The sequence below is a fragment of the Heterodontus francisci genome, chromosome 36 (assembly GCF_036365525.1).
Source record: "Heterodontus francisci isolate sHetFra1 chromosome 36, sHetFra1.hap1, whole genome shotgun sequence".
Classification (NCBI taxonomy): domain Eukaryota; kingdom Metazoa; phylum Chordata; class Chondrichthyes; order Heterodontiformes; family Heterodontidae; genus Heterodontus; species Heterodontus francisci.
The window spans coordinates 13,264,722-13,284,429 of NC_090406.1; the positions used below are offsets into that span (position 1 = coordinate 13,264,722).

Consider the following 19,708-nt stretch of genomic DNA (forward strand, 5'->3'; position numbering starts at 1 on the left):
GAAAAGGACAAAGAGGGACCGGAAATAAAAGTACTGAATTGGGGGAAGGCCGATTTCAATATGATAAGACAGGATCTGACCAAAGTGGATTGGGAGCAGCTACTTGTAGGAAAGTCTACATCAGACCAGGGGGAGTCATTCAAAAAGGAAATAGTGAGAGTTCAGGACCAACATTTTCCCATAAAGGTGAAGGGTAGGACCAACAAATCCAGGGAACCCTGGATGTCAAGGGATTTAGAGGATTGGATAAGGAAAAAAAAGGAGGCTTGTGGCAGATTCAGAGTGCTGAAAACAGCGGAGGCCCTAGAGGAGTATAGAAAGTGTGGGGGGTACTTAAAAAAGTAATTAGGAGAGCGAAGAGGGGACATGAAAAAACACTGGCGGGCAAGATAAAGGAAAATCCCAAAGCGTTTTATAAGTATATTTAGGGCAAGAGGATAACCAGGGAATGAGTAGGGACCAAAGTGGCAATTTGTGTGTGGAGCCGGAGGACATAGGTGAGGTTTAAATGATTACTTTTCATCTGTGTTCACTATGGAGAAGGACGACATAGGTGTAGAGATCAGGGAGGGTGATTGTGATATACTTCAACACATTAGCATTGAAAGGGAGGCAGTATTAGCTGTTTTAGCAGGCTTAAAAGTGGATTAATCCCCAGGCCCAGATGAGATGTATCCCAGGCTGTTATGTGAGGCAAGGGAGGAGATAGCAGGGGCTCTGACACAAATTTTCAGATCCTCTCTGGCCACAGGAGAGATACCAGAGGACTGGAGGACAACGAATGTTGTACCATTTTTCAAGAAGGGTAGCAGGGATAAACCAGGTAATTACAGGCCAGTGAGTCTAACATCAGTGGTAGGGAAACTATTGGAAAAAATTATGAGGGACAGGATTAATTTTTTTCACCCAGAGGGTAGTTGGAATCTGGATCGCACTGCCTGAAGAGGTGGTAGAGGCAGGAACCCTTACTACATTTAAGAAGTATTTAGATGAGCACTTGAAACGCAATAGCATACAAGGCTATGGACCAAGTGCTGGAAAATGGGATTAGAATAGGTTGGTGCTTGATGGCCGGCACAGACATGATGGGTTGCAGGGCCTGTTTCTGTGCTGTATGACACGACTCTATAAAAAATATTAAGGATTGTCAATTTTCAGGAATTGCAATTTTTTTTGCCTTCATGGAATGGGTTTGGAAATGGGTTATGTTCAAGTGATGTGCTTTTGTGAGAACAATGGGATTGAACTTCCACAGGGATTTTGGGAATGTTTGGGGAAAAAAACACAAGAGAGCTTATTTAATTATATTGTTTTCAGTAAATGAGTTGTTAAGTAAGTATTGGGTTAGCGATGCAAATCTCTTCCATTGTCAGGTAACTGTATTTTCCAAATTAGGAAAAGGAAACCAAATTATAAAAAAGTTCAACAGGAAAAAGCTAAAATATTTCACTTAATAGAAACGAATGCAATTTGTCTAAAGATGGAAAATAGCCTTTGATGATCAATTTCTATTGTGAAAGCACGGTGACAGGTGAATTGAAATATTTGTAAAATATCCAGATTATTTGGACAATAAAAAGGAATTGAAAGGGAATTGTTATGTAACTGGAAAACATTACGAAGATTCAAAAATGATAAAAGTGTAGAACCTGAACAGCTGGGAGAGATTTCAAATTGGTTTCAGCACTGAAGCATGTGGAGAGCTGCGGAAAAACATACATTACAGTGTTAATTGTGTTATTAAAAAAAGGCCCTCAGATTGTTTTTCAAGGAGTTGCTATGGAACAAGGCTATCAGTAACTTGTAAATTGATTATGACTTGTTATGAGCTGAGTATTACATTCAGTCATAGCAACAATGGAAGAAACAAATGGATTCTCACTGCCATTTTCCCCTTCTTTCCTGAAGATGTTGAGTCTTACTTGTTTATCATTCCACAGGCATCAACTTTGCCCAATTGGCCTTCATTACATGACTTGACAGTGAAGTGAGTCCTGTCTTTACCTTTGTGTGCTGGGCTGTTGGTCTGGGCTGTGATTCCTACTTTTGGATTCTTCATCAAAAGACTCCAAATGAACCAAGGGGTTTTAAGTCCACCCATTTCTTTAAAAAGGGAATTTGTTAGTTGTTTGAAAAGAGGGATTGTCAAGAAAACCTGCTATGCCAAAGGAGGTTTTAAAAAAAAAATTCATTGATTGGAAACCTAAACTTGAAAAAAGGAAAGCTGGAATATTACATTCAACTTTTACAAAGACTTTGCTACAGCAAAAACTAGCCGCCACCATTTGCATTTGAACACCTTTTGCATTCCAAGGCATGAAAGTGGAGACGCATGTCTGATTAGCCTTTAGACAACACAAAGGCTTGCCCTATTGACTGAATTACCTGAGATTGCTTTCATTAGCAAGACATTCAAAGCCATCCTGAGGCATTCATGAGTGGAAACATCTGTCCAAGGGCTAAACAATAACAATACCACCTGACAGAGGTTTTGGGTTTTAGATTTTGGACCTCATTAAAAACAAAGAGGATTGAGAGAACCACGTGACTGTTTCCCCATGCTGCGTAAAACTGGGAGTTCTGTTACACACAGCAGACAAACCAGAGACTCAATCTGTGCAGAAGCCAGAAGGGATGTGCCTCTCTCTCTTTCCAGAAGACCACGTGCAGGACGTGAGAGGCCTAGCAGCCAGTTAGATCTAAGACAAAGACCCCGGGAAGGACACTCTCTGCTCAATTGTCTCTAAGAACAATTATCAACCCAGAACCTTAGGGTCACAACCGGAAGACAATGGAATCACCCAACCCCACAGACTCTGTATTAATTTTTTACTTGTTCTGGACTCTAATCCAAACCAAACTATTTCTTATCACTCTGTACTCTATTTGTGTGTATGATTCTCATGTGCATGTGTGAGTGAAAGTGTAGCCTAATTTTATTATTTTATTTAGATTCGGTTTAGTTTTTTTTTATAAGTACAATAAACTCACCTCTTGTTTAAACTCAAGGAAAATTGTCCGTTTGGTTCTTTACAATCACAACAAAAGGTAAAAGGTAAAATGCTCACTAAAGAGGTAAGCACAACTACTGTTTTAAAAGAGAATAAACCCTCTTACAGTCAAAACAGGAGGAGGACAAGAGGGGAGCCTTGTGACCCCTCCTCATCTGATTATAACAGGGATAGTAAAAGGTATGGGCTGTACATACTTAATGGGCTGACTTTTCTGAGCTGGAACATTCTGCAACTGTCTATCATGGGTCACTCCATAGCAGCCAGTGACAGTTGTCCTGGTGGAATTTCCCGTATTTCTCCCAAGGGAGGGATAGCACCTTTCCCATAGCACCTTTCATGACCTCAGGATGTCCCAAAGTGCTTCACAGCCAATGAGTACTTTCTGTTAAAGTGTGGAATGTGGTAGCCAATATTGACACAGGAAGATCCCACAAATAGCAACCAGATAAAAGATCAGATAATCTGCTTTTGATGGTGTTGGTTGAAGTATAAATGTTTCCAGGACACCAGGGTGGGGGAGGGACTTCCTTGCTTTTCTTCGATTAATGCCATGGGATCTTTTACATCCACTTTCGAAAGCACACAAGACCTTGGTTTAACATCTCATCTGAAAGACAGCACCTACGACAGTGCAGCACTTCCTCAGTACTGCACTGGGTCTGTCAGCCTGGATTATGTGCAGTGGTGCTTAAACCCATTATGATTCAGAGGTGAGAGTATTACCTCTAAGCCACGACTAAAGCTAGTTCTATGAACTTATAAAAAAAAAGGCTCAGGATCCACCCAAACACCTCATTCTTAATCCCATTGCTCCCTTGTAAGACCAAAAAAAGTGGTAGATCCGGGTGCTATGATTGGCCATGAGTGAGAGAAGGGAAAAATTGACAACAGCAACAGCAACTTGTGGCTACATAGCGCGTTTAACATGGTAAACTGTCCCAAGGCACTTCACAGGAACGTTACCAAACAAAATTTGACACCAACCAAGGGGTAAGTTTTAAGGACCGTCTTAAAGAAGACCAAAACTTGCAATTAAGCAAACAAGCCCGACACTTTGGTGCAGTACTGAAGGAATGTTGCACTGGCAGAGGTGCCTTCTTTTGGATGAGATGTTAAACTGAAGCCCCACCTGCTTGCTCGGGTGAATGCAAAAGATCCCCGGCACTATTTTGAAATAGAACAGGGGAGTTATCCCTGGTGTCCTGGCCAATATTTATCCCTTAATCAACATCACAAAAACAGATTATTTGGCCATTATCACATTGCTGTTGTGGGAGCTTGCTGTGCGCATACAGGCTGCTGTGTTTCCTACATTTTTAAAAATTCATTCATGGGATGTAGGCGTCACTGGCCAGGCCAGCATTTATTGCCCATCCCTAATTGCCCTTGAGAAGGTGGTGGTGAGCTGCCTTCTTGAACCGCTGCAGTCCATTTGGTGTAGGTATACCCACAGTGCTGTTAGGAAGGGCGTTCCAGGGTTTTGACCCGGCGACAGTGAAGGAACGGCGATATAGTTCCAAGTCACGATGGTGTCTGACTTGGAGGGGAACTTGCAGTTGGTGGTATTCCCATGTATTTGCTTCCCCTGTCCTTCTAGTTGTTAGAGGTCGTGGGTTTGGTAGGTGCTATCTAAGGAGCCTTGGTGCATTGCTGCAGTGCATCTTGTAGATGGTACACACTGCTGCCACTGTGCATCGGTGGTGGAGGGAGTGAATGTTTGTAGATGGGGTGCCAATCAAGCGGGCTGCTTTGTCCTGGATGATGTCGAGCATCTTGAGTGTTGTTGGAGCTGCACCCATCCAGGCAAGTGGGGAGTATTCCATCACACTCCTGACTTGTGCCTTGTAGATGGTGGACAGGCTTTGGGGACTCAGGAGGTGAGTTACTCACCGCAGGATTCCTAGCCTCTGACCTGCTCTTGTAGCCACAGTATTTATATGGCTACTCCAGTTCAGTTTCTGGTCAATGATAGCCCCTAGGATGTTGATAGTGGGGGATTCAGCAATGGTAATGCTGTTGAATGTCAAGGGGAGATGGTTAGATTCTCTCGTTGGAGATGGTCATTGCCTGGCACTTGTGTGGCGCGAATGTTACTTGCCACTTATCAGCCCAGTCCTGGTTATTGTCCACGTCTTGCTGCATTTCTACATGGACTGCTTCAGTATCTGAGGAGTCATGAATGGTGCTGAACATTGTGCAATCATCAGCGAACATCCCCACTTCTTACCTTATGATTGAAGGAAGGTCATTGATGAAGCAGCTGAAGATGGTTGGGCCTAGGACACTACCCTGAGGAACTCCTGCAGTGATGTCCTGGAGCTCAGATGATTGACCTCCAACAACCACAACTATCTTTCTTTGCGTTAGGTATGACTCCAACCAGCGGAGGGTTTTCCCTCTGATGCCCATTGACCTCAGTTTTGCTAGGGCTCCTTGATGCCATACTCGGTCAAATGCTGCCTTGATGTCAAGGGCAGTCACTCTCACCTCACCTCTTGAGTTCAGCTCTTTTGTCCATGTTTGAACCAAGGCTGTAATGAGGTCAGGAGCTGAGTGGCCCTGGCGGAACCCAAACTGAGCGTCACTGAGCAGGTTATTGCTAAGCAAGTGCCGCTTAATGGCACTGTTGATGACACCTTCCATCACTTTACTGATGATTGAGAGTAGGCTGATGGGGCGGTAATTGGCCGGGTTGGACTTGTCCTGCTTTTTGTGTACAGGACATACCTGGGCAATTTTCCACATTGCAGGGTAGATGCTAGTGTTGTAACTGTACTGGAACAGCGTGGCTAGGGGTGCAGCAAGTTTTGGAGCACAGGTCTTCAGTACAATTGCCGGAATATTGTCAGGGCCCATAGCTTTTGCAATATCTAGTGCCTTCAGTCATTTCTTGATATCACGCGGAGTGAATCGGATTGGCTGAAGTCTGGCATCTGTGATGCTGGGGACTTCAGGAGGAGGCCGAGATGGATCATCAACTCGACCCTTCTGGCTGAAGATTGTTGCAAATTCTTCAGCCTTATCTTTCGCACTGATGTGCTGGGCTCCCCCATCATTGAGGTTGGGGATATTTGTGGAGCCACTTCCTCCAGTTAGTTGTTTAATTGTCCAGCACGTGGCAGGACTGCAGAGCTTAGATCTGATCAGTTGGTTATGGGATCGCTTAGCTCTGTCTATCGCATGCTGCTTACGCAGTTTGGCATGCAAGTAGTCCTGTGTTGTAGCTTCACCAGGTTGACACCTCATTTTGAGGTATGCCTGGTGCTGTTCCTGGCATGCCCTCCTGCACTCTTTATTGAACCAGGGTTGGTCTCCTGGCTTGATGGTAATGGTAGAGTGGGGGATATACCGGGCCATGAGGTTACACATTGTGGTCGAGTACAATTTTGCTGCTGCTGAAGGCCCACAGCGCCTCATGGATGCCCAGCTTTGCATTGCTAGATCTGTTCGAAATCTATCCCATTTAGCACGGTGATAGTGCCACACAACACGATGGATGGTATCCTCAATGTGAAGGCGGGACTTCGTCTCCACAAGGACTGTGCGGTGGTCACTCCTACCATGAGTCATCAGCTGAGGGAGGACGGTAGGTGGTAATCAGTAGGAGGTGTCCTTGCCCATGTTTGACCTGATGCCATGAGACTTCATGGGGTCCGGAGTCGATATTGAGGACTCCCAGGGCAACTCCCTCCCTACTGTATACCACTGTGCCACCACCTCTGGTGGGTCTGTCCTGCCGGTGGGACAGGACAAACCCGGGGATGGTGATGGCAGTGTCTGGGACATTGTCTGTAAGGTATGATTCCGTGATTATGACTACATCAGGCTGTTGCTTGACTAGTCTGTGGGACAGCTCTCCCAACTTTGGCACAAGCCCCCAGATGTTAGTAAGGAGGACTTTGCAGGGTCAACAGGGCTGGGTTTGCCATTGTTGTTTCCAGTGCCTAGGTCGATGCCGGGTGGTCCGTCTGGTTTCATTCCTTTTTATTGACTTAGTAGCGGTTAGGTACAACTGAGTGGCTTGCTAGGCCATTTCAGAGGGCATGTAAGAGTTAACCACATTGCTGTGGGTCTGGAGTCACATGTAGGCCAGACCAGGTAAGGACAGCAGATTTCCTTCCCTAAAGGACATTAGTGAACCAGATGGGTTTTTACAACAATCGACAATGGTTTCATGGCCATCATTAGACTAGCTTTTAATTCCAAGCTATTAATTAATTCAAATTCTACCTTCTGCTGTGGTGGGATTTGAACCCATATCCCCAGAGAAATACCCTGGGTCTCTGGGTTACTAGTCCAGTGATAATACCACTACGCCACCGCCTACCCTAGTGACTACACTTCAAAAAGTACTTAATTGGCTATAAAGCGCTTTGAGATGTCCATTGGTCGTGAAAGGTGCAATATAAATTTTTAAAATTATATAACATGTTTCACGATCTCAGGACAGCTCAGAGCACTTCATAGCCATAGAAATACTTTGTTATAAAGTAGGGAAATATAGAAAGCAACCAATTTGTGCACAACAAGGACCCATGAACAATGAGATAAAAGATATATTCTTACACCCAGGAAATAACAAAAGCAGCTTACATTTATATAGCACCTTTAACATAGTAAAACGTCCGAAGGCATTTCACATGAGCGTTATCAAAGAAAGTTTGGCACAAAGCTTTATAAAGAAACATTAGGAGAGCTGACCAAAAACTTGGTCAACAACGTAGTTTTTAAGGGGTGCCTTAAAGCAGGAAAGGGAGGTGAAGGGGGATAGGTTTAGGGAGGAAACTCCAAAGCTCAGGGCCTAGGCAGCTGAAGGCAAGGTCACCAATGGTGGAGCAATTAAAAAAAAATTAATTACTCGAGGCCAGAATTGAAATAGTGCAGAGCCATGGAGGGATTTGAAAACAAGGAAGAGAATTTTAATATTGAGGCACTGCCGGACCGGGAATTTATGTAGTCAATGAGCACATGAGTGAATGGGAATTGGTGCGAGTTAGGACATGGGAAGCAGAGTTTTGGAAGAGTTCAAGTTTGTGGAGCCTGGAATATGGGAGGCCAGTCAGGAGAGCATTGGCATAATCGAGTCTAGAGGTAATAAAGGTATGGTTGAGGGTTTCGGCAGCAGTTGAGTTGAGGCAGGGGCGGCGTCAGGTGATATTATGAAGGTGGAAGTGGGGGGTCTTGGTGATATAGCAGGTATGTGATCAGAAGCTCATCTTGGAATCAGATAGGAAGCCAAGGTTGTGAATAGTCTGATTCAGTGTCAGACACCGACCACAGAGAGGGACAGAATCGGAGGCTAGAGAATGGAGTTGTGTCTGGGACCGAAGACAATGGCTTTGGTGTACACAATGTTTAGTTGGAGGAACTTTCTGCTCATCCAGGACTGAATGTTGGACAAGGAGCATGACAAATCAGACAGTAGAGGGGTTGAGAGAGGTGGTGGTGAGGTAAAACTGGGTGTCATCAGTATTTATACAGTACCTGATGTGTTTTCAGATGATGTCACCAAGGGGCAACATGTAGATGAGAAATAGGAGGGGACCAAGAATAAATCCTTGAGGGATTCCAGAAGTAACGGTGTTGGAGAGGAAAGAGAAGGCATTGCTGATGATTCTGGATAGATAAGAATGGAATCAGGTGTAGGCTGTAGCAGGGTAACAACCAGGGTAAGAGAGAGTCATTCTTTTCGTGGGGACAAAGCATCAAAGTTGGAGGCTTCATTAAGGAGAGAAGGTATCATCACCTGTCAGTATAGAATGGACAAAGGTAAACTCAAGTTATAGAGACATGGTTATGGTACATGATTAAGATTGATATGTCCTAGTAATAAAAGGGAAATGGAGAGGAGACAATAAGAAGGAGTCCAGAGTTAAAGCCAGAGGTCCCGTGGTGGGATAAAGTTGACATAGGTAGGATGGAGCTAGCTTGGAGCTTCAACGAGCTGATGTCCAGGTTTGGAGACAAGTGTGGAGGGCGAGTGAGTCCAGAAGGTATTTGAAGGGGAGAGTGTTGGGAATTGCACTGCTGGTGGTATTTCCATGGGAATGAAGGGCCAGGAGGTGTGCGGAATTGATCGCAGGGCAGTAAGACTGTGACACAGTTAACGGTCACTAAGATCCAGAAGCGGCAGAGAAATGAACATCGGTCCAGGGATTTCTGGCTAGGAACCACACTGTAGCAAAATAAAGCTGAAAAACCAGTAGGGCAGCCATCAGCTTAGCAGGAAACAGCAGTGGTGGGGGATAGGCTGTAGACTGGAAAAAATTACATTCAAATCTAGGCAACTTAATGGAAGATTAGACTCACGGCAGCTGAGTGTTACAGTGTATCCAGTGGAGAATTATAGTTTTGATGGCTGAGAATTCCAGAGATTTGGGAGCCAAATTTGAACAAAGACAAAGGATGCCAATGGATGGCCAAGGGTTCAGTAACACAGCTAAGGAGCTCCCTCGGGAGCTGCCAGCCTCGGAACCATCAAATTGTGGCAAATCTCAACTGGGTAAATGGGCTCTGTTAGTTTACTTTTTTTCAAGGGCCACAAGCTTAAGTAGCATTACTTGAAGGACAAACCTCAGGAATGTTCCAACACACTGCAACACAAAGTGCTGAAAAATGCGACTCTGCCCATAGTCTCTCACATAATGGGGACATTGTGCAGTTGCCAAATGAGATTGCCCACAGCTTGGAAGAGGGACCAAGAGGAAGAGAGGAACATTGGACTGGCCATTACATTGAACGAGCAGGTCCCATTGTTTGACCGGATCCCGATCAATTGTTCTCTGGAATGCTGGATTAGCCTCTCCTCCTGATAACATTACCGTGCTATCTCTGTTGCAGAGGAATGAATTATGAGTAAAGACAGCTGCGGGGTGGTGGGGGGCAAATCTTGGGCTTTTGAGCATTGGAAGGCGACAGTAAACCATGTAGAAAAACTACATCCATATCACTTATCACTAACACATCTAAGAACATATGAACAGGAGTAGGCCATTCAGCCCCTCAAGTCTGTTCTACCATTCAATTAGATCAGGGCTGATCCGCACCTTAACTCTATTTACCCACCTACGTTTCATAACCCTTAATGTCCTTACCAAATATTTACATCTCTCCGCAATTTCTTTCCGTCGAAGTCAAAGAAAATAGAATTAAGCAGAAATGTAAAATTGACTTCCGACTTACTATCACCCAATCTACACTATCCCACAGAGTCCAAATCTACTCCTTAGAGTTGAACAGGGTCTCACAATATATTGAATTATATCCTATTTGTTTCTCTTTTCTCCCCCTCCAATTTTTTATATAATCTCTCGTGCAAGCCCTGAATTATTCTGGAAGTTCCATAGAGACTGGTTGCACCCCCCCCCCCCCCACCCCCCAACCCCCACCATGCCCCTGGTATTTTGTGCAAGCTTCATGTCTAATCCGAGACTATGAGCATGGAATAATTGAACCATGTGGGGCATCACAGTAAACCTTGATCATGTCTTCACTAGAAACCCACACCCACTTATCTTCTAGAACTACTCTCTTGACTGTGATTAAGAGCAGGAACTATAGCTGATTTCCCCCCACACCCACCCTGCTCCTTACCTAGCCCCGTAGTGCTGAGGTCAATAGTAGTCCTCTACCTGTGGCTGTGATTGGGACTAGCTCATTCAGTAAAGTCTGGGAACCAGAGCTGGAACTTTCATGGTTTGTTTTGGCTCCGTTGCTTGCCAACTCTTCATTGTTCTAAATATTAACCATGTTGCACTTTTATTTTGAAAGGTTGAGGAGAAGTGTGTGGAACTGGGTGCAAAGAAAGTCTTTTCATTTCCTGCGGACATGGCAGTTCCAAAGAATCCAGAGCTGGTTGTGCAGTTTGCCCTGGAGAAGCTGGGTAAATGATTTACGCTTCAATCAGAAAAAGGGATGGGGGGGGAGGAGCAGATGAGGAGACATTGTTACAATCTGGATAGGCACTGTCAGAAAGGGTGGCGGAGGCAGACTCATTAGTAACTTTCAAAAGGAATTAGATAAAAACTTGAAAGTTAAAAAAAAATTGCAGGGCTACTGAGAAAGAGCAAGGGGAGACTAATTGGATAGTTCTTTCAAAGAGCTAGCATAGGTACGATGGACCAAATGGCCTCCTTCTGTGCTGTATCATTCTATGTTTCTTCGTGTCTAAATTCCTTACACTAACGGCAAAACATTTCTTGATATCTTGATTTTAAAATACATTTCTAGCATTGTCACTAGGATTTCCAGTAAAGTGTAATGGCCATGCAAACTGTAAAATCACGTCCAGGGCTACAGTTAATATTTGAGGGTAGAATTTATTATCAGCGTGACTTACACTGGAATATGTTACAATGAGCTTTGAATTCAGGGGGCGAGTAAGTGTGTGTAAATGTGTTTGGGGCTTAGGCGGAGATTGTCCCACTGAACTATGACCACGGCAGAATGGGCTGTGTTGTTTTACTCGTTCTATGTTTCTCCCAGCTTCTTTGAACTATTTAGTTTTGAATCACATTGGATATGATCCTTTCCAGATGTGGAATAGAAATGCTGAGTACACCAGTTGGCTGATGCAAGTAAGCTTTCAGTTCAGTTGAAAATAACTTTTTTTTTTCTGTAAATGTGTTTTGGCTGAAATGCAAAAAGCAACATCATGCAAAATTGAGCGTGGCAAAGATACAGCATCTGATAGACCAGTATTCCTCAATTACCTTTTCTCAAGTACTGCAACCCCAAGCAGTGCCTTGCTTGAGTACCAACTGAGTAACATTCGCGCCACACAGGTGCTGGGCAATGACCATCTCAAACAAGATAGAATCTAACCATCTCCCCTTGATGTTCAATGGCATTACCATCCTGAATCGCCCACTATCAACATCCTGGGGGTGACCATTGACCAGAAACTGAATTGGACCAGCCACATAAATACTGTGCCTACAAGAACAGGTCAGAGGCTGGGAATTCTGCAGCGAGTAACTCATCTCCTGACTCCCCAGTGCTTGTCCACCATCTACAAGGCACAAATAAGGAGTGTGATGGAATACTCCCCACTTGTCTGGATGGGTACAGCTCCAACAACACTCAAGAAGCTCAACGCCATTCAGGACAAAGCAGCCCGCTTGATTGGCACCCCATCCACCACCTTCAACATTCACTCACTCTACCACCAACACACAGTGGCAGCTGTATGTACCATCTACAAGATGCACTGTAGCAACTCACCAAGACTCTTTCAACAGCAGCTTCCAAACCCACAACCTCTACAATCTAGAAGGACAAGAGCAGCAGATGCATGGGAACACCACCACCTGCACGTGCCCCTCCAAGACACACACCATCCTGACTTGGAACTATATCGCCGTTCCTTCACTGTCACTAAGTCAAATCCTGGATCTCCCTTCCTAACAGCACTGTGGGTGTACCTATACCCCAAGGACTGCAGCGGTTCAAGAAAGAAGTTCACTACCACTTTCTCAAGGGCAATTAGGGATGGTCAATAAATGCTGACTTAGCCAGCGACGCCCACATCCCATGAACGAATAATAAAACAAATTCAGGAAAACTGCAGGAGCTTGCACCTTGATGGAATCTGGTCCTATCACTTTTATACAGCCTTTGTGCAATGGATTCTGAAGTAGCCCAAGTTTCTAGCAGTATTCCCTTATCTTCTGTCACTGAAATACTGCCCTGGAAAGGAGATGAAAGCGTGCAGTCCAATTCTGACAGCATCCTAAAGTTGGGTAGGTCATGAATGGAAACTTGGCGATACACGATGTAGCAGGTTTTCCAAAGGCCACCAGTTAATAAATGGTGGTCCTCAGGTGTCCTCAGGGCAGTATTATCAATACCACTATGATTGACAATGACTCCTTTATGACATTTAGGAAGTTTTGAAAGTAAATTGGATGCTACCTTGCTTGAGTGGTACAGAGAAAGAAAGAACTTGCATTTATATAGCACCATTCATGACCTCAGGTTGTCCCAAAGCACTTTACAGCAAATGAAGTACTTTTGTAGCATAGTCACTGTTGTAATGTAGGAAACACAGCAACCAAATTAAGACTTTGTCTTGAGTTCTGAATTCAGCACAGGGAGGGTACAGAGTGCACAGCAAGATCCAACTAACAACAATACGGTAATGACCAGAGAATCTGTTTCTTAGGTGTTGGTTGAGGGACACATATTGGCCAGCACACTGGGGAGAACTCTTCTTCGAGTAGTGCCATGGAATTCTTTACATCCACCTGGGAGGGCAGGCCTCGATTTAATGTCTCATCCGAAAGACGGCACCTCCAACAGTGCAGCACTCCCTCAATATTACAGGCTGGAGTGTCAGCATGAATTATGTGCTGAAATCCCTGGAGTGAGACTTGAACCCAAAGATTTCTGATGGAAAAAGGCAACAGGGCTACCTACTGAGCTAGAGCTAGAGCTGACACCATTATCATTGTCCTGAACTATGAGTTCCATCATAAAAAAGTGCATTTTAATTTTTGAAGCACTGTGTGCCACCTAAAAATGATCAGTTGGTTAATGGCACATTTTTACAGTGTTGCAAGAATTTGTGTTTTCTGATCTGTATTGCATAAATCTTTCTTCTGAACACATTATTCTTTCTAAAACATTTCAGGTGAACTTCCTCAGCTATGTCCAGCTGACAGCTGCTGCACTCCCCGCTTTAATCAAAAAGCAACGGATCAATTGTTGTCGTCTCCTCCCTTTGCGGTAATATTTTGGCTGGAATTCTGTTCCCATGGCTGCCTGCGTTGCATTATCTTTCCAGTGCTTGTTCCCTCTTTCCCTGAAGCTCTCTTGCTTATACTGGCCTGCCAATTCCTAGTGGAGTGCCTTAACATGCAGAGCATTCGCAATAAAGTGGATGAATTAATAGTGCAAATAGATGTAAACGGGTATGATATAGTCGGAATTACGGAGACATGGCTGCAAGGTAACCAGGGATGGGAAATGAACATCCAGGGATATTCAGTATTTAGGAAGGACAGACAAAAAGCAAAAGGCGGTGGAGTTGCATTGCTAGTTAAAGAGGAAATTAACGCAATAGTGAGGAAAGATATTAGCTCTGACGATGTGGAATCTGTATGGGTAGAGCGGAGAAACACTAAGGGGCAAAAAACGTTAGTGGGGGTTGCATATTGACCCCCAAACTGTAGTGATGTTGGGAAAGGCATTAAACAGGAAATTAGAGATGCATGCGATAAAGGAACCTCTGTAAATATGGGTGAATTTAATATGCATATAGATTGGGTAAATCAAATTAGTCAGAATACCGTACAGAAGGAATTCTTGGATGGTATACGGGATGGTTTTCTGGACCAATACGTTGAGGAACCAACTAGAGAACAGACCATCCTAGACTGGGTATTGTGTAATGAGAGAGGAATAATTGACAATCTAGTGGTGCGAGACCCCTTGGGGACAAGCGACCATAACATGATAGAAATCTTCATCAAGATGGAAAGTGATGTAGTTGATTCTGAGACAAGGGTCCTGAATTTTAGTAAAGGAAACTACGAAGGTATGAGGTGTGAGTTGGCCATGATGGATTGGGAAATAAAGGGGTGATGGTGGATAGGCAATGGCAAACATTTAAAGAGCACATGGATGAACTGCAACAATTGTTTATCCCTGTCTGGCACAAAAGTAAAATGGGAAAGGTAGCCAAACCACAGCTAACAAGGGAAATTAGAGATAGCATTAGATCTAAGGAAGAGGCATATAAATTTGCCAGGAAAAACAACAGACCTGAAGATTGGGAGCAGTTTAGAATTCAGCAAAGGAGGACCAAGGAATTGATTAAGAAGGGGAAAATATAGTACGAGAGCAAGCTTGCAGGGAACATAAAAACTGACTGTAAAAGTTTCTATAGGTATGTGAAGAGAAAAAGATTGGTGAAGACAAATGTAGGACCCTTACAGTCAGAAACAGGGGAATTTATTATGCGCAATAAAGAAATGGCTGACCAACTAAATGCATACTTTGGTTCTGTCTTCACGAAGGAGGACACAAATATCATACCAGAAATGTTGGGGAACACATAGTGAAAGAGAGGAACTGAAAGAAATCAGTATTAGTAGAGAAATGGTGTTGGGGAAATTGATGGGATTGAACGCCGATAAATCCCCAGGGCCTGATGGTATGCATCCCAGAGTACTTAAGGAAGTGGCCCTAGAAATAGTGGATGCATTGGTGGTCATCTTCCAAAATTCTATAGACTCTGGAACAGTTCCTACAGATTGGAGGGTAGCTAATGTAACCCCACTATTTAAAAAGGGAGGTAGAGAGAAAGCAGAGAATTATAGACCAGTCAGTCTGACGTCAGTAGTGGGGAAAATTCTGGAGTCCATTATCAAAGATTTTATAGCAGAGCACTCGGGGAACAGTGGTAGAATCAGGCAGAGTCAGCATGGATTTACAAAAGGGAAATCATGCTTGACAAGTCTACTAGAATTCTTCGAGGATGTAACTAGTAGAGTTGATGAGAGGGAGCCAGTGGGTGTGATTTATTTGGACTTTCAGAAGGCTTTCGACAAAGTCCCACATAAAAGAGATTAGCATGTAAAATTAAAGTGCATGGGATTGGGGGTAGTATATTGCGATGGATAGAAAATTGGTTGGCGGACAGGAAACAAAGAGTAGGGATAAATGGGTCTTTTTCCGAATGGCAGGCAGTGACCAGTGGGGTACCGCAGGGATCGGTGCTAGGACTCCAGCTATTCAAAATATACATTAATGATTTAGATGAGGGAACAAAATGACACAAAACTGGGTGGGAGGGTGAGTTGTGAGGAGGATGCAGAGAGGCTTCAGGGTGATTTGGACAGGTTGAGTGAGTGGGTTAATGCATGGCAAATGCACTAAAATGTGGATAAATGTGAGGTTATCCACTTTGGTAGAAAAAACAGGAAGGCAGATTATTATCTGAACAGCTATAAACTGAGAGAGGGGAATATGCAGCGAGACCTGCCTGTTCTCATACACCAGTCACTGAAGGTAAGCATGCAGGTGCAACAGGCAGTAAAAAAGGCAAATGGTATGTTGGCCTTCATAGCAAGAGGATTCGAGTACAGGAGCAGAGATGTCTTGCTGCAATTATACAGGACCTTGGTGAGGCTACACCTGGAATATTGTGTGCAGTTTCAGTCTCCTTATCGGAGGAAGGAGGTTCTTGCTATAGAGGGAGTGCAGCGAAGGTTTACCAGACTGATTCCTGGGATGGTGGGACTGACATATGAGGAGAGATTGAGTCGGTTAGGATTATATTATATGGAGTTCAGAACAGTGAGGGGGCAATCTCATAGAAACCTATAAAATTCTAACAGGACTTGACAGGGTAGATGCAGGAAGGATGTTCCCGATGGTGGGGGAGTCCAGAACCAGGGGTCACAGTCTAAGGATACGGGGTAAACCTTTCAGGACTGAGATGAGAAATTTCTTCACCCAGAGAGTGGTGAGCCTGTGGAATTCACTACCACAGAAAGCAGTTGAGGCCAAAACATTGAATGTTTTCAAGAAGGAGTTAGATATAGCTCTTGGGTCTAAAGGGATCAAAGGGTATGGGGCGAAAGCGGGAACAGGCTACTGAGTTGGATGATCAGCCATGATCATAATGAACGGCGGAGCAGGCTTGAAGGGCCTATTTTCTATGTTTCTATGAATGAAGTCAGAAAGCTCTTGAGTTTGATTCCCACAGTATGCTGAGTTAGTTAATCTCTGTAAAGGTGAAGGGCTACAATAGACCTCACTGCCATTGTACTAGGGAGGAGGGAAACCATTGCCTAGGGTTCCTGTTGTTGGAAAGTGCATGTGCTAAGCACAGCTTTGATGCCTACTGCCACCCCACCCTCATCCCATGGCCAAATAACTAGCCAATACATCATCTAACATCATAATATAATCAATACAAGCTGGATCTCTTTTTTCTTGAAAAAAAGAAGGCTGAGGGGTGATCTAATAGAGGTATTTAAAATTATGAATGGTGTTGATAGCGTGGGTACAGAGATAATGTTTCCACTTGTGGGGAAGGGCATAACTAGAAACCATCAATGTAAGAGAGTTACCAAGAAATCCAATAGGGAATTCAGAAGAAACTTCTTTACCCAAAGCGTGGTGAGAATGTGGAACTGGCTACCACAGGGAGTGTTTGAAGCAAATGGTATTGATGCATTTAAAGGGAAGCTAGACAAGCATATGAGGGAGAAGGGAATAGAGGGTTACGATGATAGGTTTAGATGAGGAAAGATGGGAGGAGGCACGAGTGGAGCATAAATGCCAGCATGGATTGGTTGGGCCAAATGGCCTGTTTCTGTGCTGGCTATCCTATGTAATGGGGGAGGCGGTGGCGCAGTGGTAATGTCACTGAACTAGTAATCCAGAGACCTAGGCTACTGCTCTGGGGTCATGGGTTCAAATCCCACCATAGCAGATGGTGAAATTTGAATTCAATTAATCTGGGAATTAAAAAGCTAGTCTAATGGTGAAGCCATCGTCAATTGTTGTAAAAACCCGTCTGGTTCACTAATATCCTTTAGAAAAGGAAATCTGCTGTCCTCACCCTTTCTGGCCGAAATGTGACTCCAGACCCACAGCAATGTGGTTGACTCTGAAATGGCCTAGCAAGCCACTCAATTCAAGGGCAATAAATGATGGCCTAGCCAGCAACTCGCATGAACAAATAACAAAAAAATCTGGATTAACATGGCAACTTGGCTGGAGGATTGCAGGCAGTCAAAACCATGACCCCAAAGAGTGACTGAAAATTGGAACATGTAACCAAATTCACATTTTATTTTCACCTAACAGGTAAGATTGCCATCCCATATGCAGCTTCATACTCAGCTTCAAAGTTTGCTCTGGATGGGTTCTTCAGCTCTCTGTGTCATGAGCTCACAATGCAGGGGAGGGACGTATCAGTCACACTGTGCATTCTTGGAATGATCGACACCGAATTAACCATGGTGAAAGTCAAGTAGGTTTGTTGGGTGTGAAAAGGCACACAAAGCAAAGTTGCTCAATTCGGTACAGAATGTATTACAAATGACAAAGTCTTACAGCACAGAAACAGGCCACTTGGCCCAACTTGTCCCTGCTGGTGTTTATGCTCTACTCAAGCTTCCTCCCACCCCTCTTCATCTAGCCCTATCAACATATCCTTTCTCCCTCATGTATTTATCTATTTCCCCTTAATGCATCTATACTTTTCGCCTCAACTGCTCCCTGTGGTAGCGAGTTCCACATTCTAACCACTTTCTGGACAAAGGAGTTTCTCCTGAATTACATTTTATATCTTGTATTTATGCCTCCTAGTTCTGGTTTCACCTGCAAAAGGAAAGATCTTCTTTATATCTACCCTAACAAAAACTTTCATAATCTTTCATAAACTTTCATAATAAACTTTCATAAGGGGCGGCGCAGTGGTTAGCACCGCAGCCTCACGGCTCCAGGGACCCGGGTTCGATTCTGGGTACTGCCTGTGCGGAGTTTGCAAGTTCTCCCTGTGTCTGCGTGGGTTTTCGCTGGGTGCTCCGGTTTCCTCCCACATCCAAAAGACTTGCAGGTGATAGGTAAATTGGCCATTGTAAATTGCCCCTAGTATAGGTAGGTGATAGGGAACATGGGATTACTGTAGGGTTAGTATAAATGGGTGGTTGTTGGTCGGCACAGACTCGGTGGGCCGAAGGGCCTGTTTCAGTGCTGTATCTCTAAATTAAAAAAAAATAAAAATAAATAAAGACCTCTCTTGGGTCACTCCTTAGTCTTCTCTTTCTAGAAGACAGAGCCCTATCCTGTTCAATCTTTCCTGATAGGCATATCCTATCAGTCTGGTATCATTTTCATAAATCTTCTCCATTGCCTTGATATACTTTTTATAATTTCCAGACCAGAATTGCTCACACAATGTGGCATTGAACCGCAAATTCTTTCTTTTCTTTCTTTTGGGCCTCCTTATCTCGAGAGACAATGGATACGCGCCTGGAGGTGGTCAGTGGTTTGTGAAGCAGCGCCTGGAGTGGCTATAAAGGCCAATTCTGGAGTGACAGGCTCTTCCACAGGTGCTGCAGAGAAATTTGTTTGTTGGGGCTGTTGCACAGTTGGCTCTCCCCTTGCGCCTCTGTCTTTTTTCCTGCCAACTACTAAGTCTCTTCGACTCGCCACAATTTAGCCCTGTCTTTATGGCTGCCCAAATTACTAATACTAATATTGTAATTTCTGGGTTTTAGTCCGTCTAATACTCATTTTGAACTTTACCTTTCAGGAGTGGTAATTATTAAATGCCAAAATTCCATTTGCCTTCCTTATTACCTGCTGCACCTGCATACTAGTTTTCTGTGATTCATGCATGAGGACACCCAGATCCCTCTGCACCAAAGCACTCTGATGTTTCTCTCCATTTAGATAATAATTTGCCTTTCTATTCTTCTGACCAAAATGGATAACCTCACACTTATCCACGTTAAACTCCATCTGCCAAATTTTGGCCCATTCACCTAACCTATCCATATCCATTTGTAAATTTCTTATTTCTTTATTGCACTTACTATCCCACCTATTTTAGTGTCATCTGCAAATTTGGCTATAGTATCTTCTATCCCTGCTTCCAAGTCATTAATATAAATTGTAAATAGTTGGGGCCCGAGGACCAAACCATGTGTCACCCCACTAGTTACACCTTGCCA

At 43.9% G+C, this 19,708-nt stretch overlaps 1 protein-coding gene and 1 pseudogene across 2 annotated transcripts in view; one reads left to right on the top strand and one right to left on the bottom strand.

Moving 5' to 3' along the window:
* The window catches only part of LOC137351356 (uncharacterized), a 66,304-nt gene that overhangs the window by 20,181 nt on the left and 26,415 nt on the right, over positions 1-19,708 (bottom strand). The window lies entirely within an intron of this gene.
* LOC137351326 (hydroxysteroid 11-beta-dehydrogenase 1-like protein) lies at positions 10,707-18,004 on the top strand (annotated as a pseudogene).